Genomic DNA, 25,629 nt, shown 5'->3' with positions numbered 1-25,629 from the left:
ACTTTTCGTAGCGTGACACACGGAGCTTCCGGAGCACCTTCGTCCGCCCAAGCGGACCCAGTGGCAGCCCTAAAGGCAGTTACGGATTTGGTTGGCATGCTCCAGTCCCTGCAAGGGTCTGCGGCTCCCTCCCGGCCACCATTGGATAGTTCAGCCCAAGTCGCCAGCGCAACCTCTTCTTTCACTTCCCAGTTAGCACCTTTGGCTAGTACATTGTTAGGGGCTTTGGGGTTCACAATGTGGATGTTGGGGGTCTTTTGGGTGCTCCCTCTGCTGCCATTGACCCCGTTAGGGGGCCTGACACTTCTAACCTGTCTCGCAGTTTCTATTCCTACAGAGGTGCCAGCTGTGGACTCCTTGGTCCAGCCTGTCGCAGGCGAAACTAGTGTGGTTCGCACTGAGGATACTCAACCGGGCCCTTCTGGTACAACGGAATTCGCTGCACAGCGTCGCAGAAGTCGAAGAGTCAGTTCATCCTCTTCCTCCAGTTCAGGTACAGAGAGTTCTGGGGAGCGGGGGGCTAAGAGGGCTAAGCATAGAAGGCATCGGTCCAGCGTAGGGGTCGTAGGTCTCGATCCTTTATCGGTAGCTCAGGCTCTCCATTGGTCCCTAGTTGTGGTGTAGTGCATTGCGATTATACGGCTGTGCTACAGGGTTTACTTGCTAGCGCTCGTGACCGCATTAAGTCAGGAAAATTTGTTAACATTTGCGCCTTGACCTCAAAGACTAGGAGGGAATTGCGAGCGGCTAGGAAACGGGGTGGCATAGGAGAGGATACGTACTGTTCCTATCATAATTGGTTGTCTGGTTTTTATATTTGTATGGCTTGCTATATGGAAACTCGCCCGCAGGAACATATGAATTTGGTGCGTTATTTGCACTTAGTCAGGTGCATAAATGTTGGGACATTGACAGAATTTTCATATTTTGGCCTCTATTCACCACCACAGTGGCTTTGAAATGAAACAAACAAGATGTGCTTTAACTGCAGACTTTCAGATTTAATTTGAGGGTAATTACATCCAAATCAGGTGAACGGTGTAGGAATTACAACGGTTTCTATATGTGCCTCCCACTTTTTAAAGGGGCCAAAAGTAATGGGACAAACTAAACAATCCTAAATCTAACTTTCACTTTTTAATACTTTGTTGCAAATCCTTTGCAGGCAATTACAGCCTGAAGTCTGGAACGCATAGACATCACCAGACGCTGGGTTTCATCCCTGGTGATGCTCTGCCAGGCCTCTACTGCAAATGTCTTCAGTTCCTGCTTGTTCTTGGGGCATTTTCCCTTCAGTTTTGTCTTCATCAAGTGACATGCATGCTCAATCGGATTCAGGTCAGGGGATTGACTTGGCCATTGCATAACATTCCATTTTTTAGCCTTAAAAAACTCTTTGGTTGCTTTTGCAGTATGCTTCGGGTCATTGTCCATCTGCACTGTGAAGCGCCGTCCAATGAGTTCTGAAGCATTTGACTGAATATGAGCATATATTGCCCGAAACACTTCAGAATTCATTCTGCTGCTTTTGTCAGCAGTCACATCATCAATAAATACAAGGGAACCAGTTCCATTGGCAGCCATACATGCCCACGCCATGACACTACCACCACCTTCACTGATGAGGTGGTATGTGTTGGATCATGAGCAGTTCCTTTCCTTCTCCATACTCTTCTATTCCCATCACTCTGGTACAAGTTGATCTTTGTCTCATCTGTCCATAGGATGTTGTTCCAGAACTGTAATGGCTTTTTTAGATGTTGTTTGGCAAACTCTAATCTGGTCTTCCTGTTTTTGAGGCTCACCAATGGTTTACATCTTGTGGCGAAACCTCCATATTCACTCTTGTGAAGTCTTCTCTTGATTGTTGACTTTGACACATATACACCTACCTCCTGGAGAGTGTTCTTGATTTGGCCAACTGTTGTGAAGGGGTTTTTCTTCACCAGGGAAATAATTCTTCTGTCATCCACCACAGTTTTCTGTGGTCTTCCGGGTCTTTTGGTGTTGCTGGGCTCTCCGGTGTGTTCTTTCTTTTTAAGAATGTTCCAAACAGTTGATTTGGCCACACCTAATGTTTTTGCTATCTCTCTGATGGGTTTGTTTTGATTTTTCAGCCTAATGATAGCTTGCTTCACTTATAGTGACAGCTCTTTGGATCTCATATTGAGAGTCAACAGCAACTGATTGCAAATGTCACACCTAGAATCAACTCCAGACCTTTTACCTGCTTAGTTGATAATGAAATAACGAGAGAATAGCCCACACCTGTCCAAGAAATAGCTTTTGAGTTGACAGTCCCATTACTTTTGGCCCCTTAAAAAGTGGGAGGCACATATAGAAACCGTTGTAATTCCTACACCGTTCACCTGATTTGGATGTAATTACCCTCAAATTAAATCTGAAAGTCTGCAGTGAAAGCACATCTTGTTTGTTTAATTTCAAAGCCATTGTGGTGGTGAATAGAGGCCAAAATATGAAAATTCTGTCAATGTCCCAATATTTATGCACATGACTGTAATTCATCCTATGAACCAGTCCACATGGGGGTCTTCATGGCGTGCGTACGAAGTGGAGTTTCGTCGTAAGCAATCAGGTGCGGCGACGATTGATTTTGGGTGTAAGGACGTTGAAGTGTGGCTGGAAGTCACTCAACTGCCTTTGGTTGTCAGTTTTTCGGGCAGATTGCGCAGGCCTATGCCCCCCTTTTGGGGGGCCAGTCCCTCTCACAATCCGGGAAGGTGTTATGCATTCAACGGCTCCAGCTGTCTGGCAGGAGGCCGTTGTGGGTTTAAACTTGCCTGTCTCCGATGTGGCGGTCCTTATCCAGCCAGAACATGTAACCGATCCACAGCGGGGCAGCCTCCCGGTTGTCAGTCAGGGACGGCTGGTGCTAAGTAGAGCCCCAACCCCGGTTCGCCTGGGTCCATTGAAGGGGTGGCTGGATAGGTATCCTTAGAGGACACAGGCAGAGTTTTTGTGCAGGGGTTTTCGCGACGGATTCCGTTTGCCCATCTGTGGGGTGCTTTCATCTTCTGCACGAATTGAAATTGCAAGAATTTGAAATCGGCCATTGCCCTGCCGCATGTGGTGCTCGAAAAGGTCAGGAAGGAGGTGGAGCTGGGTCTTATGGCAGGACCTTTTCCTCTTCCTCCGTTAGCGGACCTGGTTCTTTCTCCGGTGGTTGTGGTACCCAAGAAGGAACCTGGTAAATTCAAGCTGATTCAACATCTCTCTTACCCTCAGAGAACCTCCGTCAATGATGCAATTCCTATGGAATTGTGTCATGTGGAGTACCAGTCATTTGACTTGGCTCTTTCGATTGTTCGGGAGGCCGGGCCTGGGTTGTTACTAGCCAAGATTGATGTTAAGTCAGCTTTCCTCTTACTCCCCCTTCATCCAGATTCATTCCAATTTACGGGCTTTCGATTACCAGACGGTTTCTACATAGACAAATGCTTGCCTATAGGCTGTTCGGTGTCATGTGCCTTTTTCGAGCATTTCAGCACATTCTTACATTGGTGTGTTGTGGCAGACACAGGAGAGGTCGGGGTAGCACATTACCGTGACAATTTCCTTTAAGTGGGGCCTGCAGATTCTCCTCGCTGTGCCTCCTTCCTTTTCTTGGTGTGGGCTTTATTTGTCACATTAGGGGTTCCAATTGCGCATGATAAGACGGAGGGCCCTGCCACGCGTATTTCTTTCCTGGGTATCGAGATTGATACTCAGGATTGTTGCTGCCGGCTGCCATTTGAGAAGTTGTAAAAATTGCGGTTGGCTATTGATATGGCGCTAGAACGTGGTAAGTTGTCTCTTCGTCTGACGCAATCGCTTTTGGGCCTGCTTAACTTTGCCTGCAGAGTTATTCCGATGGGGCAAATTTTTTGCTGAAAATTGGAGAGAGCTACTTGCAGAGTGGCGCACACTCATTTTTTCATTCGTTTTTCAGCTGAGATTAAGCGTTATTTTAGGACTTGGAAGGTTTTCCTTTTGCGTTTTAACGGTGTGCTTATTTGGCCATCCCCTGAGTGTAGCAACGCCCAAGTGCAGCTCTTCACAGATGCTGCGGGGTCTACTGGTTTCGGCGATTTCCTCACCGGTTCTTGGTGCGCTGCACGGTGGCCGGCGGATTGGGTTAAGGAAGGCCTCACAAGCAACATGTTGTTGCTTGAGCTCTTCCCCATTGTGGTGGATTTGGAGATTTGGTGGGATCGCTTGGGTAATCGCAGCATAGTTTTTTGGTGCGACAACCTGGGCGATTAACTGTCAGAGTGCTTCTTCTCTGCCGGTTGTTCATCTGATATCCCGGCTTGTCCTGCGCTGCCTTAGCTTGAATATTTGTTTTGTGGCAAGGCATGTGCCTGGAATTGATAATTCTATTGCAGATGCGCTGTCACTTTTTCAATGGTCTCGGTTTGGATTCCTGGCCCCTCAAACCGGCGCGCTGGTGACCCCTGTCCTCCTTATATTTGCAGATCATCAGGCCACCATGGAGGAGTTAGCAACACGGGCCATAGTCCCGAAGACGCTACGCTGCTATCAGACGGGATGGCTTGAATGGGAACAATTCCGTTCTTACTTGACCCAGTGAGGTAAGAGCATGCATCAAGCGATGCTTGTGTTTGGTCTTGTTATTAAGGGGGGCATTCCTTGGATGTGGTAAAAAGTATATTGGCAGGGGTAGCTTACTTCTCTGCATTATACGGTCAGGTCGATCCTTCAAAGAGCTTCCTTATATTGAAGGCTTTGAGGGGTTGGTCCAGGCTGTCTCCCTCGGCTGCGGATGTTAGGCGTCCGATTGACCTCCCACTTTTAACACGGTTATTGCAGGCGGCTTCGGTAGTTTGTTCTTCCAAGTTTGAATCCTTATTGTTTAAATTGAGTTTCGCCATGGCTTTTCATTGTGCGTTCCGTATTAGCGAGCTTGTTGCTCCATCCAGGAGAGTCGAGTCTCCTCTGCTGACCTCTGATGTTCAGGTGGAGAAGGAAGTGTTAGTTTGTCACCTGTGGCGTTCCAAGACCGACCAGGCTGGTAAAGGGCGTTGGATCATACTTCGGTCATGCACTGACTCCTGCATTTGCTCCTTTACCTTGGCACGCGCTTTCCTACTTGTCCGGCATCTGGGGTCAAGGGCATGGTTGATGCATGAGGATGGGTCACTGGTTACCAAATACCAGTTTGGCCAGGTCTTGAAGTGCTGCTTGACGGCGGTCGGGTTGTCCTCGAGTGAGTTCGGCACTCATTCATTTCACACAGGAGCTGCTACTGTTGCGGCTTCCTCAGGTCGCTCAGATTCGGAGATTCAATCTCTGGGTCAGTGGCAATCTCGGGCTTTTCGTTGATTCATCCGTCTGGGTTTACTAGTTTCTTCTTCCTTGTAGCTAACCGGAGGCCTAACTACTCACCGACATACTGCGGGAGTCCATGAGGAATTTTATTTTCCCCCTATTTAATTGGCATTTAATTCAATATATAATGGCGTTATTAATTAGTTTAATTATGGGGGGTTTTATTTTTGCCTCAGGTCCGGCTGGCTACACTTAAGTCCATTCTCCGTCTTGTTGGTCTTTGTTTGAATGAGTGAGTCAGTACGTTTTTTGACAGTTTCATTCCTGACGTCTTTTATTATTTTTCTAGGCATGGTGGAGTTACGACCAGTTTGGATTGTGGGACATTCTTTTGTTTTTTGGGCGTCTAAATTTGTTTTGGCTTCTGATTTGGAGTTGTTTCCTATGGCATCATTGGTTCGTATTTCTCGGCATGCAATGGCATGCATTAATGGGCAGATTATTGGAAGCTTTGCAGAGATTTGGTATACCCAAGGTGTTGGTAGTGCACCTCGGGGGCAATGACCTCGGAAATCAAACTGCTTTAGATCTGCGTTCAGTGATGGTTAGAGACCTTCATTTTATTGCCGAGGCATGGCCATCTTGCAAAATAGTGTGGTCTGATATTGTCCAAAGACGTGTTTGGAAGGGTGCTGTATCTGTGGCACGGGTGGAGGTTGCGAGGAGGAAAGTTAAAACGGCAGTGATGCAATTTAATGAAATTTACAGACGTCAAACTTTACCGGGCTGATGGGGTCCATCTTAGTTCTGCAGGGCTTGACATTTTTGTGGGGAATTTGTTTAATTGTTTGCCTGGCTTAGTTTGAGTGTTTGGAATTCTTTAGCTGCTTTTGGTGGCGGCGCATCAGCTTTGGCCTCGCTATGGCGGTAAAGAACGGTTGGTGGCTGGTTAAGGGTTAGTTTAGGTTAGTGGGTGTGCTCTCATTCTCATGATGGGAAAGATAGTAGGCCAATTGTCCTGACTGGGAAGTGGCTACCTCGCCTGAACGGGTAGGGTTCTCTTATTGTGAGTTGAACACCAATGTTTGAGTTTGTGGTTGATTGTGTTTGTCATGTCCGTTCTTTAATGCCTCCACCAATTTAATTATGAATTGGTCAATAAAATTTGACATTATTTTAAAACGCCAGCACTGTTGTTTGTGTCGTTATTTATTATTGTTAAGGTATTTTGGTTGATATGTTTAGTATAAAGAACATGGGGGACAATGCACAGAATACACTGCTAGTGAGTTTATTGTTTTAAGAGATGTAGATTGTAAGCGTGCGAACAGGGCCTTCCTACCTATATATCTGACTGTTATTACCCAGTTTTGTTCTATTAATGTTTCCAATTGTAAAGCGCAACGGAGTATGCTGCGCTATATAAGAAACTGTTAATAAATAAATAAAAATAAATTTGTGGTTCTGTCAGAATTACTGATCACTAATTTAATGATAAGTGCTAACCTTACTTTTAGCTTACAGTAAGCATAACCAAATCCGGAGTTGTACAGTAAGAATACATTTGTGAGCCTCTGAATAATATTTTGTAAGGGCTCTCATATACTTCTGTAGCATACTTGCCTACTATTTAAAAAGCATTTCAGGGAGATTGTGAAAGCTACACCTATGAGCACGGCGTAATGGAAGTATACTGTTCCACCTAAGAGGCGTGTCATAAAGTTGACTTAAATCCAAATGTAAATGAGCCCTAAAGCAGCAGTTGTTGGTCAGTAAGATCTACTTGATGAAAACACACAGACGGTGTATTGGTTAGCATTACTGCCTCACAGCACTGAGGTCATGGGTTCGATACCCACTACGGCCTTAACTGTGTGGAGTTTGTATATGCTCCCTGTTCTTAAGTGGGTTTCCTCCCACACTCCAAAAATATACTGGTAGGTTAATTGGCTCCCAACAAAATTACCCCTACTGTACTATGGTTGTTATGTCTTTCATACAAATAGTGTGTGTTGTAACTATAAGCCTGCCTATAATTTACCTGGGTTAGATACAACTTCCAGAAGAGGGTATCTAACATTACATATAGGCTAAAGTGTCCTCAACAGTCAGGAATTGAAAGCTAATGCAGTCCTTTGCATTTAATTCCTCTTCAGGGACATATCAATGCCCAATGGGGCCAATGTGCAGCAGGACCCCTCCTCTGAGCAACGGAGCCGCCAATGCCCTGCACCTTTCCATGTAAAGGCAAACGGGTCCCTCCTCCTCCATGGCACCATCTTCCCAGTGATATTTGGGAAGATGGCGCATGCGCACAAGAGAGCAAAGGCTCTGGCACAGTGACAGTTTCTTTGCTCTCACTGTGTGGCGCCATGTTCTTGAAGAAGTCCCTGGTAAGATGGTGCCAAGGAGGAGGAGGGTCCACTTGCCAGCTTAAGGTAAGTATAATATGGGTGCGGTATGTTTGGTGCCAGGGGCCTCTGTGCCCCGCACATCCTGCATCCATTATACATACACTAATGGGGGAGTACTGGGGGGGGCAATGTATAGGGGGGACTACTACTGGGGGCAATGCATAGGGATGACTGCTACTGGGGGCAATGCATAGGGATGGCTGCTACTGGGGACAATGCATATTGATGACTGCTACTGGGGGCAATGCATAGGGATGACAGCTACTGGGGGCAATGCATAGGGATGACTGCTACTGGGGGCAATGCATAGGGATGACTACTACTGGGGGCTATGCATAGGGGATGACTGCTACTGGGGGCAATGCATAGGGGGGACTACTACTGGGGGCAATGCATAGGGGGGACTACTACTGGGGGCACTGCATAGGGGGGCCCAAAGCATATTCTTGCACCTGGGCCCACCACTCTCTAGTTCCACCTTTGGTTGACACGGTGGAAAAGTCCCATACTATCCTACCTAAGGGTCATCAAAATGTCCTTATATTCTTGAGAAAACACCTATTAGATTTTTCTCCTTCATTATTTTACTTGTCCCCTGATAATAAACTATTTTATTCCATTGCCGTTGTATATTCGAGGAATACCTTGAGACCTTGGAAGTGGAAGAACTTCCTGAAGATTACTACACTACATATTCACAATGATGGGCACATTCTCGTTATTATTTGATACACACACAATACAAACACCAATGGATTCAAATTCAATTTTATATTCTTAATGTAACAAAACTCAAAAAAATCAGGCGCAAATATTGTCTAAGTGAAAATATATAAATTGGCAAATCTCAGCAGCAACACCTAAAGAGCCTGTGTGAGCTCTCATAGAGGCTTAAAAATATTTAATCCAATAGAATCACAACCACAAGTGATGTTGTGCTAATGAATCTCCAATGAAATTAATCATTTGTAAAAAGCCTTGGAATGGCATAAAAAATATATACAGGACGCTTTTCTTTTCAAATAAACTTTATATAGCTAAGAATATTTAAATTGCATCAATATACATAATATCAACATAGCACAATTATATTTAGTCATAAAGGATAAATATGGCCGTACTTATATAGGCTTATAATACATAAGATGTTAAATAAAAACACCAGGTATAAATATGTCTACTTACATTGAAAAATCTACAATATACAAAATACCATATGGCTGAACTGGTATAATCGGCTTAAATTGTGTCAATAAGAATAAAAAAATAAAAATAGTCAGTGCACTCGAAATTTAAAGCAGCTAGCTGGGTAGTGCTATATCCTATAATGGACTGTGTATAGAGACTAGCAGTTCTTTATATAGTCTCTCCGTCTCAGTATACTGGTGATGGTGTACCTTCAATCAAATGCACCTGAATACAGGTAGTGAGTGTTGCTGGACAATATACTTCACCATATATGAAGGCGTGGATAATACTTCTGTATCCTAATATGCAGCCGCTTCCACTCTATCCGCACACGCAATGTCTGACCGGTGTAGTAATCTCCTTGCACCACAGGGCGTTGTCTCGGCTACCAGGGCTGTAGGGAGGGCGGTGCGGCCGGTACCTCTGCACAGGGCGGAATCCTCCAAGGTCTCTGGCCGCAATCTGAACAGGCTCCGGAGGTCTGCATAAAGAGACCTCCTCCACTGCAGTTAGGCGCTCGCAGAGCAATGCTGATGAAGATCCCCACTCTCCACTCACCCCCTGGTGGTAATGGTTTGCGCTCATGGGGAGGAGGAGTAGGGGGAGGGCGAAAGGGGCGGCACAGAGCGCTCTGCCGTCCTGATACAGTGCTGCTGACTACTATGTGCTGCTGGATCCGTGTAGCTACAAAGATCAGCTGAGCGGGTAGAAGGGGCTGTTATTCAGCTGAATGTCTGAGGCTGTATTGAGGCTATGAGTAATGAATCCACGGTAGTCCTGGATAATCACTTATGCTCTTCAGCTCCCGCTGCCAATACGGTAATAGGCAAATTAGAACACCAAGGAGTAAGCCATACTTGCCTACTTTTGAAAAAGCATTTCAGGGAGATTGTGAAAGCACCACCTATGATCGCGCGTTAAACTGGGCGTGTACTGCTACATCTGAGAGGAGTGCCATAAAATTGATTTACATCCACATGTAAATGAGCCCCAAAGCAGTTAGTAGGATCTACTTGTTGATGAAAATACCGGGAACACCCTACAAGACCTGTCATCACAAATTGGGCCTTGTCAAAGTCGCTCAGATGCTTTTGCTTGCCCATTTTTCCTCTTTCCAACACATCAACTTCAAGCACTGACTTTTCACTTGCTGCCTAATATACCCCAATTTTAACAAGATAATCAGTGTTAACCACGTCACCTATTGGTGGTTTTAATGTTTTGGCTGATCAGTGTACTGTATATATATAAATATATATATATATATACAGTCAGGTGCATAAATATTTGGACATTGATAGAATTTTCATATTTTGGCCTCTATTTAGCACCACAATGGCTTTGAAATGAAACAAACGAGATGTGCTTTAACTGCAGACTTTCAGATTTAATTTGAGGGTAATTACATCCAAATCAGGTGAACGGTGTAGGAATTACAATGGTTTCTATATGTGCCTCCCACTTTTTAAGCAGGTAAAAGGTCTGGAGTTGATTCTAGGTGTGACATTTGCATTTGGAATCAGTTGCTGTTGACTCTCAATATGAGATCCAAAGAGCTGTCACTATTAGTGAAGCAAGCCATCATTAGGCTGAAAAATCAAAACAAACCCATCATAGAGATAGCAAAAACATTAGGTGTGGCCAACTCAACTGTTTGGAACATTCTTAAAAAGAAAGAACGCACCGGAGAGCTCAGCAACACCAAAAGACCCAGAAGACCACGGAAAACAATTGTGGATGACAGAAGAATTATTTCTCTGGTGAAGAAAAACCCCTTCACAACAGTTGACCAAATCAAGAACACTCTCCAGGAGGTAGGTGTATATGTGTCAAAGTCAACAATCAAGAGAAGACTTCACAAGAGTGAATATAGAGGGTTCACCACAAGATGTAAACCATTGGTCAGCCTCAAAAACAGGAAGACCAGATTAGAGTTTGCCAAACAACTTCTAAAAAAGCCATTACAGTTCTGGAACAACATCCTATTGACAGATGAGACAAAGATCAACTTGTACAAGAGTGATAGGAAGAGAAGAGTATGGAGAAGGAAAGGAACTGCTCATGAACCAAAACATACCACCTCATCAGTGAAGCATGGTGGTGGTAGTGTCATGGCGTGGGCATGTATGGCTGCCAATGGAACTGGTTCCCTTGTATTTATTGATGATGTGACTGCTGACAAAAGCAGCAGAATGAATTCTGAAGTGTTTCGGGTAATATATGCTCATTCAGTTAAATGCTTCAGAACTCATCGGACGGCGCTTCACAGTGCAGATGCACAATGACCCGAAGCATACTGCAAAAGCAACCAAAGAGTTTTTTAAAGCTAAAAAGTGGAATGTTATGCAATGGCCAAGTCAATCCCCTGACCTGAATCCGATTGAGCATGCATTTCACTTGATGAAGACAAAACTGAAGGGAAAATGCCCCAAGAACAAGCAGGAACTGAAGACATTTGCAGTAGAGGCCTGGCAGAGCATCACCAGGGATGAAACCCAGCGTCTGGTGATGTCTATGCGTTCCAGACTTCAGGCTGTAATTGCCTGCAAAGGATTTACAACAAAGTATTAAAAAGTGAAAGTTAGATTTAGGATTGTTTAGTTTGTCCCATTACTTTTGGCCCCTTAAAAAGTGGGAGGCACATATAGAAACCGTTGTAATTCCTTCACCGTTCACCTGATTTGGATGTAATTACCCTCAAATTAAATCTGAAAGTCTGCAGTTAAAGCGCATATTGTTTGTTTCATTTCAAAGCCATTGTGGTGGTGAATAGAGGCCAAAATATGAATATTCTGTCAATGTCCCAATATTTATGCACCTGGCTGTATATATATATATTGTGGCAAGATTAGGGTAAGGGTGCTGTGTCCTTGGGTAAACAGTTGCACTTGTCATGCAACAGCCAAGTTGTAGTACACCACTCCAGAGCCTTGGTACAAGTAACTGCAGCTAGTTTTCTTAGCAGCACAAATATATACAAACATAAAAGTAAATCCTGGCCTGTCTGCCTGTAACTAAACAAAATGATTCTCTTTCTCAGTGTGGAAGGACCTTTCACAAAACAGAAGTTTTTAACACAGCACTTACATTCAGTAATCACAGTGTCAACAAGCCTCTGACCTGTTCCCCAGGCAGTGAGAGATTGACTATAGAGACTGACGCATCCTTTATAAGCCTCTCACAAATGGTCTGGCAATCAAGGCTGCTAATAAGCTTCTATCTATCATACTTATCTACTCTCCCAGATCTTACAGGAGACCCCTGATTTTATGGGTAGTCCCAAGCAAGCCCTCGAAAGAGTGGGCAGATCTCCCGCATCCCGCCTACTTCTTAGAGAAGTTGGTAGGATGGAGAGATAATACCAGGAATTGCGGCTCCGTAGGGAGGAAACAGGGCTAAACTATGCTAATCACAATGTTTTAGCCCCACTCCCTTCCCCCACAAAGCCACAATTTTCAGCATTTTGCGACAGCAGGGGCGTTGCTTAATGACTTAAAGAGCCCTGCTCAGACCCCAAAGGGGTTATTTTCATACTCTCTCTGGGCTTCTCCCAGAGAGGAGAATTAAACAGCATGCAGGTATGATAGGTGTGTGTGTGTGTTTGTGCAATTTTTGAACGTCTGATTATGAAGAGGGGTATGAGGCACGTTATTACCAGAGCCGTAACTAGACTTTTTGGTGCCCTGTGCCAGAAAGAGCATTGGCACCCCCCTCATTTTTCAAAGGGACATAAGGCACCCAAAAAAGGGGAATGGCCTCATGGGGAAGGGCCATGGAAGAGATAAGTGGCAGGAGATGCTGGGGATGAAATAAGAGGAAGCAACAAGCGAGAATGATAATAAACAGAAATTTGACAGGCCCAAGCAGCGCCCCCTGACCTGTGGTGCCCTATGCAATGGCACTGGCCGCACTACCCTAGTTACGGCCCTGGTTATTACTATGGGGTACATCGTAGCATGAGCTTGCTCTGGGCACCAGGGCTCCATGCTACCTCTCTCTGACCACTGGGTCAGAGGAGAAGGGTAGGGGACCTGCCTGTTTCATCTGTGCTAGACCTCATACTTTCTGATGGAAGCCCTGACAATGTGTACAACCATTATGCATTATTTGTCCTACTTTAAACAAAGAGACAAGAAAATGGTTTATCAAAAATGTTTATTAGGCACGCAACAGGAAATAGAAGAAAAGCAAAAACAAAATAGGAAAATAGTTAAGGCCAGCATCACCGCAAAATAAAAGTAATGGTGCCCACAGACATTGAGATCCGCACAAGTGGGAAAAAATAGGATCAGTCAGGAATTTGGCAAATCTTTTAGTTGGTAAAATGCATTGTCCCAGTAGTTCAGGTACCAAGAAAATCAGCTTTATATAATGTAGAGCAAGTGCAACAGCACCTCCTTGTATAATGATGACCCTACAAATGGCTATGAGGACTATGAGTAAGCAGCAACCACGGCGGCTCACAGCCAATCAGCGGGCGCTTACTCTAGAGCAGCCTCTGATTGGCTGGTGGCCCGGCAACTGATGTAACCCACGAGGTCTCCGTCATTTGCCGGGGAAGAGATATATGTTAAGACACATACATCTCTTCAATGTCCGTGGGACCCGTTACTTGTTTTTTTGTTTTGTCCGGCCAGAACTCTACTGGAAAAAAGGTCCGACCTGCGCCAGGATGTAGGTAAGTATTTCATTATTTTTTTAGGGATGACCATGGATTTCTACTGGAGAAGGGAACCAATCACCAGGGAGAAGGTAAGTATGTATGTGTGCGTTTCATGTGCAATAATAACTTATAGTACCAATGGTGTGTGTACTGTCATTTTTTTACTATTTTTATTACAGTGGGGTACCTGTAGTTCCACATGTGCCAAAGAGCAGGCACGTTTGCACCTGTAGTCCCACTGTAAAAAACAATAGTAGACATCTATTTTTCACACAATTACCCTTGCACCCACCAGCCAGTGGTGCAGGAAAGAGCCCTAGGCTTTAGCCTAGGCCTGGTGTGCTCAGGAGAGAGGACATCTTTATTATCCCCACCTCCCCTGGGATCCCCGGCCTGTGTTAATGCTTTGGCCGGGATGACCCAGTGAAAAGGTCCCCTGGCTGTGGCATTACACTCCGGGATAGTTTTAGTCTACCTGGTAAGTGCTGTGCTCTCCCCTGGCACTAGTTGCCGGAAGCGCTGGACATCAGGGCTGTCTCCTGCTCTCTTCCCCTACGGAGCTCCTGTTTTCCCCTCCCTGCTCCCCTCATACTCTGCCCAGCTCCTAAGTTATTGTGATCGCTGGCTGGTCTGCACCCAATACCTGGCAGTTCAGCTCTATATTGGCTGAACTGCCCTGAAAGAAGCAGGGGCACCCCCCTATAGTCATACTTTATCTGCCCCTCTCCTACCCACATTAGGGGCTCTACATATTTTATTATATACTGTATTGTAGAGTTGCTCCCTAAATTCTGTCCCTTATACTGTACTCTACCCTTAACTTGTGCTGACTGACATATTATTATCTGAACCAGGAGCCTATAACAGTGGTTCCCAAACTATGTTTCTCGTGGCACCCTGGTGTGCCTCTGGACACTCTCAGGGGTGCCTAAGGTTGGTGGTCCTGCACAAAATCAAACTACTTATGGTCATGTAAGAGCCAAAATCATAAAATATGTGGGCAACCATGTCCACCACCACCACATAACTGAACCAAAGGATGACAGGAAAGAACAATTTGCTTAATCGTTTTTTTTCTGAATTTCTCAATAACAAACTTAGGCTACTACATGAAAAAACACACACATAAAGGGCCAAATGTAATAGGGTGAGAGTTTAGAAAAGTGAGAGTTTCTGACACTTTTTAAACTTTGCCAATGTAATAGAGTCCAAAAACAAAGTAACAGAGCGAACTTGCATGTTTTTTTAGACTTAAAAAACTCTCATGATTTAAAATCTCATTCAGATGTTTTCCCATTTTGAAGATAAAACTCAACCAATGTGAGAGTTTACTGCTAAACTCTCACATTTTGTAAACTCTCACCCTATTACATTTGGCCCATAGGCTACTACATGAAAAAACACACACATATAGGCTACTACATGAAAAAACACACACATATAGGCTACTACATGAAAAAACACACACATATAGGCTATGACATGAAAAAACACACACATATAGGCTATCACATGAAAAAACACATATAGACTACTACATGAAAAAACACACATATAGGCTACTACATGAAAAAACACACACATATAGGCTATCACATGAAAAAACACATATAGGCTACTACATGAAAAAACACACATATAGGCTACTACATGAAAAAACACACACATATAGGCTATCACATGAAAAAACACACACATATAGGCTATGACATGAATAAACACTCATAGGCTACTACATGAAAAAACACACATATAGGCTATCACATGAAAAAACACACATTGGCTACCTCATGAATAAACACACACATATAGGCTACTACATGAAAAAACACACACATATAGGCTACTACATGAAAAAACACACATATAGGCTATGACATGAAAAAACACACATATAGGCTATCACATGAAAAAACACACATAAAGGCTACTACATGAAAAAACACACATATAGGCTACTACATGAAAAAACACACACATATAGGCTATCACATGAAAAAACACACACATATTGGCTACCTCATGAATAAACACACATATTGGCTACCTCATGAAAAAACACACACATCGGCTACCTCATGAAAAAACACACATATCGGCTATCACATCAAAAAACACACACATATAGGCTACTACATAAAAATCAAAAATTCAAACAATACCAATGCCCTTCGCACTTACTGTCAGCCTGTGTAGATGCATCCTTCTAATGATTTTAGATTACTAGCTCTGCAGCACAGATTTGCAACTGACAGGTAAATCAGGTATATTTTTGACTGGCGTTTGTTACCCAAAGTTTTATTTGAAGAATAATGAATAAAGATATTAAACTGTTAGTAATACTCATCCAGCCTGGGAAGGAGAGGGATATTTGCTGGGTATTATCACAGAAACCCCATTACTGGGTATTTGTTGGTTATTATTACAGTCCAGTGATAACAGTAAATACTCTGTTATGCGGTATGGTGATAATATCTAACAAATATCCAGTTATGGTGGTCCTGTGATAATACCCAGCTATGGGGTCCGGTGATAATAACCAGCAAATACCCAGTTATGGGGGCTGATACACCCCCCCCCCTTCCACACATGGAGGTGCAGTTACCTGGTGGTGATGCACATCTCTGCTTGTCCCATGCCCAGTCCAGAGTGCGGCAGATGGGAGCGGACAGCCAGGGCCCCTACCACCATGTGAGAACAAAGAGGGGATAGAAGTCTCAGGCGGCAACCGGAGTGCGACCAATGGAAGTGCCTCTACAGTAAAAGGCAGAGAAGCAGGGCCTCTCTAGCTACATGACAACCAGGCAGGGTGGAGTGAAGGAGGACTCAGCCGGACTCCGGAGTGTCAGTGCGGCTGATGTGAGTGGCGCGTAGAGCGGAGAGCAAGGGCCCTTCCTGTCAGTATCATGTGAGAGGAGGGAAGGTGGCGATTGGCTGCAATGTCACTGCCGCTGTGATGATTGGTTAGGGAGAGGCTGACAGCACGTCCTGCTGCAGGACTGCCTGTAGCGCAGCGCATATTTTGAGATCATTGCCACTGGTCATGGTCGTCCGTCCCTAGAAACGGCCCAGCCGATGGGCCAGGAGTGGCAAACGCATGTGGGTGCAGAGCGGCAACGGCCGGTTCCTCCACAGCTCACTGATGGGGAGGGGACTCAGTGGCGCCCTCTAGGGGCCGGCGCTCCGGGCGACGGCCCTATTAGCCCGCCCCTAGAACCAGTACTGATATCTATGTATTATAGTACAGTGATGGTGCTTTACTGCTGTGTGTTTATGCCAATTAACTACCCCTTAAACAAGGACATAATGGCACTTTCCATTGAACTTAGTGTAATAAACTTGCAGGAGAGGTCATGTGATCAGGACACTTCCAACTGAGTTTTAGGGGGAACTCCCTCCTGTTTAAGTTAATGAGAGCCCAGAGTGAGAGAGGAGCAGGAAGAGCCCTGACAGAGAAAGCAGCCTGACCTGTGAACTGAGGAGGTGGAGCCTGTTAGGTGGGAAGATAGAGCTGTGAGGAGAGCTGGAGTGACTAGAAGGAGTCTGAGTCTGCTATCCGGAGGGCTGAAGTGTACAGCAGGTCTGTCAGAATCTTAGATCACTGCACCCTGAACCACACCTCACAGGCAATAGAGATTATAATGATGATATGAAGCCTTGCAGTGAGTAACTCATCCTCCCCATATCAGCACAAACAGAGTCTGTATATATCTTTTGCTGCTGTTCAAGCATTTCAATCCCACAATCCAGTGTAAAGCATCTGTGAGACTTTTGGAGGGAATCAGGAATAAACAGCAGCCCTTTATTCAAGTATCTACAACTGAGTTTATTAACCACTTGCCTGGCATGGTCGTATCAGATACGACCATACCAGACTGGGCTTTCCCTGACATGGTCGTATCTGATACGACCAGTCAGGAAAGCTCTGTGGGCGGCTGCTGAAAAATAATTTTCTAGCAGGCGCCAATCACAGAGGGACCTCCTGGTCCCTCTGCACACTGTCCCTATCCGTGGGCCGGCCGATCACTGCCAGCGGCTGCTGACAGGGCAGAGAAGGCAGTGCTGATAGCACTATCCTTCTCTCCCTCCTCCGGAGAGCAGCAGCTGCCGGGCAGAGAAGGACAGCGCTATCAGCGCTATCCTTCTCTTTCTCTCCACCCCCACTAGCAGAAGCCCGGCGGCTGCAAACTAGACAGAGCAGCCGCCGGGCAAATAGAAGGTAGCGCTATCAGCGCTGACCTTTTCTCTGCCCCCCCACCCACCACCCTGTTAGCTGCAAATAATAGAGGGAGCAGCCGCTGGCCAAAGACCCAACCCCTCCTCTCCCTCCTCCATTTTTGCAAGCCCCACCCTATATATAAACAGCAAAGCCCTATATGTATATATATTGTGATAGGATCACTGGTAAAGTGGTCTGTGGCAGGTACATTTGTCCCAGATTCCTGTCTTTTGTGTTTTAAACCCCCAGGAGAAAGTCTGCAGTGTAGCAGGCTTGAGTTTCGGCTTTTTGAAAAGCCGGTTTGGGACCTGGGGGTTGTGGGTGAGAGGAGAGGGAGGGTTCCACCCACGGAAACTCAAGGTTTTGGTTCTCGCAGCCTGGTAACAGGATTCTTAGTTTTCCACCTGCTGCAACTTCAGTGTGTGTGGGTGCCCGCATTCTCCACCATATTGTGACACAGTTAGGTTAGGGGGTCCCTCTCCTGGGTAGAGGACTCCGTCCTTACACACACACACAGCAGCAGGGAAGCAGCACACCAGTCTGGATGCAAGTACAAGCTGGTCGGCGCCAGTCTTTATTGTACAATGTCAGAAATATAACGAAAACATAAATATAAATCCTAGCCCTGTCGGGGCACTAACTTCACAGGTAGTTCCCTCACTACCAGAACCTGGCAGGGCCTAATGCCCTCGCCAGCAACAAAAGCACAGCACAACACTCACAGTTAGGTTTCCAAGTGTCTCTGAGCAAACTCCCTGCCTGCTCTCCCAGGTGAGACAATCAGCCCTAAACAAACTAGGCTTATATTGGCCACTCTCAGGTGGAAAACTAAGAATCCTGTTACCAGGCTGCGAGAACCAAAACCTGGAGTGGCCGTGGGTGGAGCCCTCCCTCTCCTCTCACCCACAACCCTCAGGTCCCAAACCGGCTTTTCAAAAAGCCGAAACTCAAGCCTGCTACACTGCAGGCTTTCTCCTGGGGGTTTAAAACACAAAAGACAGGAATCTGGGACAAATGTACCTGCCACAGACCACTTTACCATTGATCCTATCACAATATATACAGTCAGGTCCATAAATATTGGGACATTGACAGAATTTTCATATTTTGGCCTCTATTCACCACCACAATGGCTTTGAAATGAAACAAACAAGATGTGATTTAACTGCAGACTTTCAGATTTAATTTGAGGGTAATTACATCCAAATCAGGTGAACGGTGTAGGAATTACAACGGTTTCTATATGTGCATCCCACTTTTTAAGGGGCCAAAAGTAATGGGACAAACTAAACAATCCTAAATCTAACTTTCACTTTTTAATACTTTGTTGCAAATCCTTTGCAGGCAATTACAGCCTGAAGTCTGGAACGCATAGACATCACCAGATGCTGGGTTTCATCCCTGGTGATGCTCTGCCAGGCTTCTACTGCAAATGTCTTCAGTTCCTGCTTGTTCTTGGGGCATTTTCCCTTCAGTTTTGTCTTCATCAAGTGAAATGCATGCTCAATCGGATTCAGGTCAGGGGATTGACTTGGCCATTGCATAACATTCCACTTTTTAGCCTTAAAAAACTCTTTGGTTGCTTTTGCAGTATGCTTCGGGTCATTGTCCATCTGTACTGTGAAGTGCCATCCAATGAGTTCTGAAGCATTTGACTGAATATGAGCATATAATATTGCCCGAAACACTTCAGAATTCATTCTGCTGCTTTTGTCAGCAGTCACATTATCAATAAATACAAGGGAACCAGTTCCATTGGCAGCCATACATGCACACGCCATGATACTACCACCACCATGCTTCACTGATGAGGTGGTATGTTTTGGATCATGAGCAGTTCCTTTCCTTCTCTTCTCTTCCCATCACTCTGGTACAAGTTGATCTTTTTCTCATCTGTCCATAGGATGTTGTTCCAGAACTGTAATGGCTTTTTTAGATGTTGTTTGGCAAACTCTAATCTGGTCTTCCTGTTTTTGTGGCTCACCAATGGGTTGCATCTTGTGGTGAACCCTCTATATTCACTCTTGTGAAGTCTTCTCTTGATTGTTGACTTTGACACATATACATGTACCTCCTGGAGAGTGTTCTTGATTTGGCCAACTGTTGTGAAGGGGTTTTTATTCACCAGGGAAATAATTCTTTTGTCATCCACCACAGTTGTTTTCCGTGGTCTTCCGGGTCTTTTGGTGTTGCTGCGCTCTCCGGTGCGTTCTTTCTTTTTAAGAATGTTCCAAACTGTTGATTTGGCCACACCTAATGTTTTTGCTATCTCTCTGATGGGTTTGTTTTGATTTTTCAGCCTAATGATGGCTTGCTTCACTGATAGTGACAGCTCTTTGGATCTCATATTGAGAGTTGACAGCAACTGATTCCAAATGCAAATGTCACACCTAGAATCAACTCCAGACCTTTTATCTGCTTAATTGATAATTAAATAACGAGGGAATAGCCCACACCTGGCCATGAAATAGCTTTTGAGTTGATAGTCCCATTACTTTTGGCCCCTTAAAAAGTGGGAGGCACATATTGAAACTGTTGTAATTCCTACACCGTTCACCCGATTTGGATGTAATTACCCTCAAATTAAATCTGAAAGTCTGCAGTTAAATCACATCTTGTTTGTTTCATTTCAAAACCATTGTGGTGGTGAATAGTGGCCAAAATCTGAAAATTCTGTCAATGTCCCAATATTTATGGACCTGACTGTATATATAAAAAGGATATAAATTCATGCGCACAAGGGGCCTGATTCAGACCTGGACGCTATTTGCGCTCGCTCGTTCAGAAAAAAGGGGTGGCTATTCAAATGCGGTCTGTTCACGCCTCTAGGTCTGAACGAGCGAACCAAACATGCGGTCGTTTTTTAGAAAACTACGCCCCCTGGCAGCTCGCATCCTACGTCATGTCCGCTATTTATTAGATTAATCGATGTGCTCGCTATTCTTGTGGTTGGTTTTTCCTACCGCAATCATGCGAGCAGTTATGACTATAAAATAACCCAGTGACGTGGTCAATGACGCTGCTGTATTAATTATGCACACCCATAAAACGCCCGTTTTGACCTTTAAGCACGCCTGCATTCGGATCTCCACTCCCCGTTTTCAAGCACCTTCCCCTGTTACCACCCACATACGCCTCCTCCTGTCACTCAAAATAGCAGGCATTCGCTATTTAGCGAACAAACGATTTTCGGCCGCACTGACTGGTTCGCGCATGCGTATTACGATCCGTACGCATGCGCAGTTGGGCAAACATCGCTCGGAACGAACGAGCGGCCGCTTACGAGCGGCTCTGAATAAGGCCCAAAGTCCAGTGTTTCCAAAGATAGATACCAGTTCCAAAACACTGTGGCCCTGATTCAGAGCCGGACACTCTGACAGAGCGCTCGCTCTGAATCAGGGCCGGGCTATTTTTTTTTTTGAACGGCCTCCTGGCCGCTCGCATAGCTGTGGGTGACCACCCACAGCTATAGCGAGCGGCCAGGAAGATGGTCGCGATTGTCAAGACCATCGCGACTATCGGGCTTGCGACGAGACCCTTGTGGTAGGGTCTCGTTGCCGCAAGCCCCAGAGAGATTTTGTCTCAAACAGAACCAAATCTCTCCCACTAACATCACTCGTGATGTCAGTGGGGCCGGCCCCAGATGGAGGCGTTCACATGGGAATGCCTACGTTTGGGCAGCCACTCCCCCAGCCCACCCACCAAAGGGGGCGCGCTGTCACTCAACATCGACAGCATGCCCCTTTGGTACGAGACCCGGAGCGACGGAGTGCCCATCGCTATCCGGGTCTCGGGCATGCACACTGGGCCACCATCGACCCGGTTGCGAGCGCTCAGCGCTTGTGACCGGGTCTGAATCAGGCCCTGTGTCTTTAAGATCAGTGCAGCTTCATCCCATATGTCCGTAACCACAGGCACAGATCGAGTTTATGCAAAAGAAAGGGAGAGCGCACGTATAAATAATATGTCACAACACTTTAATAAAAAAGCATAGCTCACATACATTTCAGAATGAAATAAACGGCATATCACTCAGCCTCCTCATCCGCCTGTGTCTCCATAACAAATCGCGTCCACCACGGGGCTAATAGTGAGCTCACTGCTCACTAACTAGAGGTAGCTACTGTGTTGAAACATGAATTTTATGTAATATATTTTTTAAATATATAGAATGTGATTTAATTGTTTTTTAACTAGGGACTACTATTTAATATATTACATTTTTTATTTATTATTAATTGATAGGTCTAATTATCTACTATTAATTATTTGTCAATTTTCAAAAATGAATATTTATTTATATAATTCTTATACTTATTTTTTAAATACCTGCAGAGGATCGGTGATTTTATGTGTTTCAAACAGTTAATACTTGCAAAATTGTCCTTGTGATATGTATGCCTGCATTTAACCCCTTGTTTCGCAGTCTGATCTGAAGTTCTAGCATTCCCGCTCAAATAAAACTTTATGGATCCAAAGGTCATTTGCTTGTTCAAAGTGTATAATAAGAATTGTTTTTCTAATTGCTGACCCATAATAATTGACATAAAACTTGATATTTACATTGTTATTTGACAATAAATTCTTGCATTGTCTGTAAATTCCTTTGGTAAAATACTTTTGTTGCCTGTAATAACACCTGACGACTGACAAGAACCAAGGGATAAACCAGACGGGTAAGGTACCCTTTGTATCACACCACACTTGGGGTCGTTAGTACAAACTTACAAAGTGGTTACCACAGTACGATTAATCGTGTGGAAATCATGTAGTTTTTAGGTAGGATACAATCCGATGTGCGTTCCTGCTGCTCTTAAAATGTATCGTATGATCAGATGTGCAGCCCATATTATCTATCATATTGTATGCAGATCGTGCCGCATATTTGCGCATGCGATGCATCGTGCGTTGGACCGCCATCATTTCAGTGACATTTCCCTGATGATCAGTGAGGCACACGATCGATTGTATCGTGAGATTGTATTACATCGTGTGTCAATTGTGCGGCCGGGACTGCCAGGGAGCTGCCGGGGAGTTCAAGGGAAATCGTAAGATGAATCTTATCTTATGCTGGTCGAACTAGTGTATGGCCATCATTAGTGTTTTGTTTTGCTTTAAACTCAGCATAGCATTATTCATTTATAGTTTTTTTTATATTTATCTCTCGTTTCTGTCTACATTGAATGTTTTATCTCTTTTTATTTATTTTTTATATTACCAGATTTTATTTATTTTTACTTACTGTACCTTCTTAACACTATATTATTCCTTTTACATAATTACATTTGATTTATTTCTTAGTGCTTATTCACCAATTACACCAGGGAGAGGGGAGAGCAGTGGGTAACAGGGAGAGGGTGATAGGAAGAGGGGAGAGCAGTGGGTAACAGGGAGAGGGTGGTAGGAAGAGGTGACGGACAAGGAGAGGGTGACAAGCAGTGTGTGACAGGAAGAGGGGAGAAGCAGTGGGTGACAGGGAGAGGGTAATAGTAAGAGGTGACAGGGAGATGCAGTGGGCACCCAACACATAATACCACACTGTAGTGCCTCCCACTTATGTCACACTGTAGTGCCCCACACATTATGCCACACTATAGTACCCTCACATTATGCCACCTCTAGTGCCCACAAATCATGCTACACTGTAGTCCCCTCACATTTTGCCACTTGTAGTGCCCACACATTATGCTACACTGTAGGGTCCACACATTATGCTACCTGTAGTACTCACCAGCAGCATCCTCAGGCAGCCGGCAGAGCAGCAGTCACAGCCTCACAATGAGTCACACCAATGAGGCTGCGCTGCTAAACTCCTCTGCAATGGCATCAAGGGGGTGCGTGCCGCACCTGGGTGTGACCCGCCGAGGAGTGACACCAAGGTGCAGACTGACACTCCCCCACAGTAGTGCTGTAGTACTAAGTGCAGCACCCAGCTCCTGACAATGAGGGAGCCGGCACTGCAACACAAGGCAGTCAGCACCCCCTACACCCCCCAGTAATATTAATAACGGGATGACCATGAGGGATCGGGCCACGAGGCTGTCCCACAAGGCAATGTCCCTTACAATGATGCCACACCCCTTTTTGGGGTGAGCACCGCTGCGGCGCGTGCACATCTATCCCCACACCGGGTGACACCACGGGGAGGGATGCCTCTGGTGCACTGCAGTGCTGAGCCTGACTGCACTGTGCCCTAGTCCTCACTGCGTGTAGCTGCTGGCCGGCTCAGTCACAGCCTTGATGACTGCCAGGCAAGCAGCTGCACTGCAACATGCCATACAACTACAAATGACGCCAGGCAGTGTTGGCCCCAGTGCAGTACAGCGGCTGCACCACCAGTAGTTCCGCCCCTACCTAACATTATTTCCCTATCTTAATTCCTGCCTCCTCACAGAATGCCTAAAGAGGGTAAAAAGTCCTCAGGAGGAGTTTCCGCCAGGGAGAACTTATTGTTGCTGTGGATTTCAACACCGTTCCTAGATAGTTCTGCTTCTGTGGCCGCGTCTCTTCCTTCACCAGACTCCTGGCATTCCCGATCCCTTCTCAGGCTCATGAAGTCCCAGCTCCTTTATGATTCTTGGAGGATTAAGGAACTAACCGCTCGTGAGTACACATTCTACTCCCCACCCACACAATTGGTATTCTTGCATTGAGATGATCCTGCTCAGCCACAACCTTACTCTTCATCTTCATTCAGCCCAGGTACACCCTCTTATTTGGTTCTACCATGCTCCCATCTCTATTGACATCTCTGGCCAATTACCATACCCTCTTCCCTTGACTTGATCCCTCAATGACTCTCTACTTAAATCTCACATTAAAGATTATTTTGATCTAAATGATCACCCAGATATTTATAGAGCTACTCTTTGGATGGCACATAAAGCAGTATTGCGCTTTATTAATATGGTTTCCAGAAAAAAGAAAAGAATCCCTTACTCCTGCCAATTTATCTGCCCTTCAGGAAACCAAATCCAAGCTTCACGACCCAGCAGCTATTAGAACTGCCTTCCAATCCTACTTTTCTCAACTATACAACCTCACAACTCCCTCCAATACCCCATTATCCATGCCTACATCCCAACTAATCTCTGATTTTCTTTCTAAGTCTCAACTCCCATGCTTATCCACTAGTGCTCTCGAATGCTTCAATACTGAGATTTCATTGATGAAATTGAAAAAGCTATATGAAGTGAACCCATAAATCTGGTAAGTCCCCCTGTCCAGATGGGTTCACGGCTACGTATTATAAAAAATTCTTGGATCTGCTTGCCCCCCACCTGCACACCCTCTTTAACAAAGCTTTCCAAGGTACCTGTTTTCCCCATGAAATTTTGGAAGCTAGAATCATCATGATCCCTAAGGAGGGTAAACAACCGCTTAATTGCACCAGCTATAGACCAATTTCAATCCTTAACCTAGATTTAAACATTTCTAAAATTTTGGCCAACCGACTAAACACTCTCCTTTCCTCCCTCTAATTTCCTCCTTTATCGCAAAAACTTCCTACCTCTTTTCTCTAAAATGCAGGCTGACCTGACTTCTTGGAACCACCTCATTATTTCCTGGCTGGGGAGGGTCATATCAGTTAAAATTAATATTATACCCAAGTGGTTCTACCTGTTTCAAACACTCCCTGTGGCTGTACCAGCCATCCTCCATCGTGATATCCAAAAAGCTTTGGTCCATTTTATTTTATATTACAGACCTCCCCCGAATCTCGGCCACTGTTTTGAAAATTCCAGTAGATGTGGGTGGTAGGGACCTCCCGCATATTTAAACTTTATTACCTAGCTTCTCGCAAATTGCTACCTCTTTTTTACCCCCAGGCTTCACTTCCTGGCTAGATCTAGAAG

The 25,629-nt window shown here is 45.0% G+C and overlaps 1 pseudogene; it reads left to right on the top strand.

The window, feature by feature from the left end:
- The first annotated feature begins 3,786 nt into the window (after positions 1-3,786).
- On the top strand, positions 3,787-24,775 carry LOC148512063 (uncharacterized; annotated as a pseudogene).
- The last annotated feature ends 854 nt before the right edge of the window (positions 24,776-25,629 follow it).

This window comes from Taudactylus pleione, unplaced genomic scaffold (genome assembly GCF_031769625.1).
Source record: "Taudactylus pleione unplaced genomic scaffold, aTauple2 ptg000284l, whole genome shotgun sequence".
Classification (NCBI taxonomy): domain Eukaryota; kingdom Metazoa; phylum Chordata; class Amphibia; order Anura; family Myobatrachidae; genus Taudactylus; species Taudactylus pleione.
This window is presented reverse-complemented; position numbering and strand designations above follow the sequence as displayed.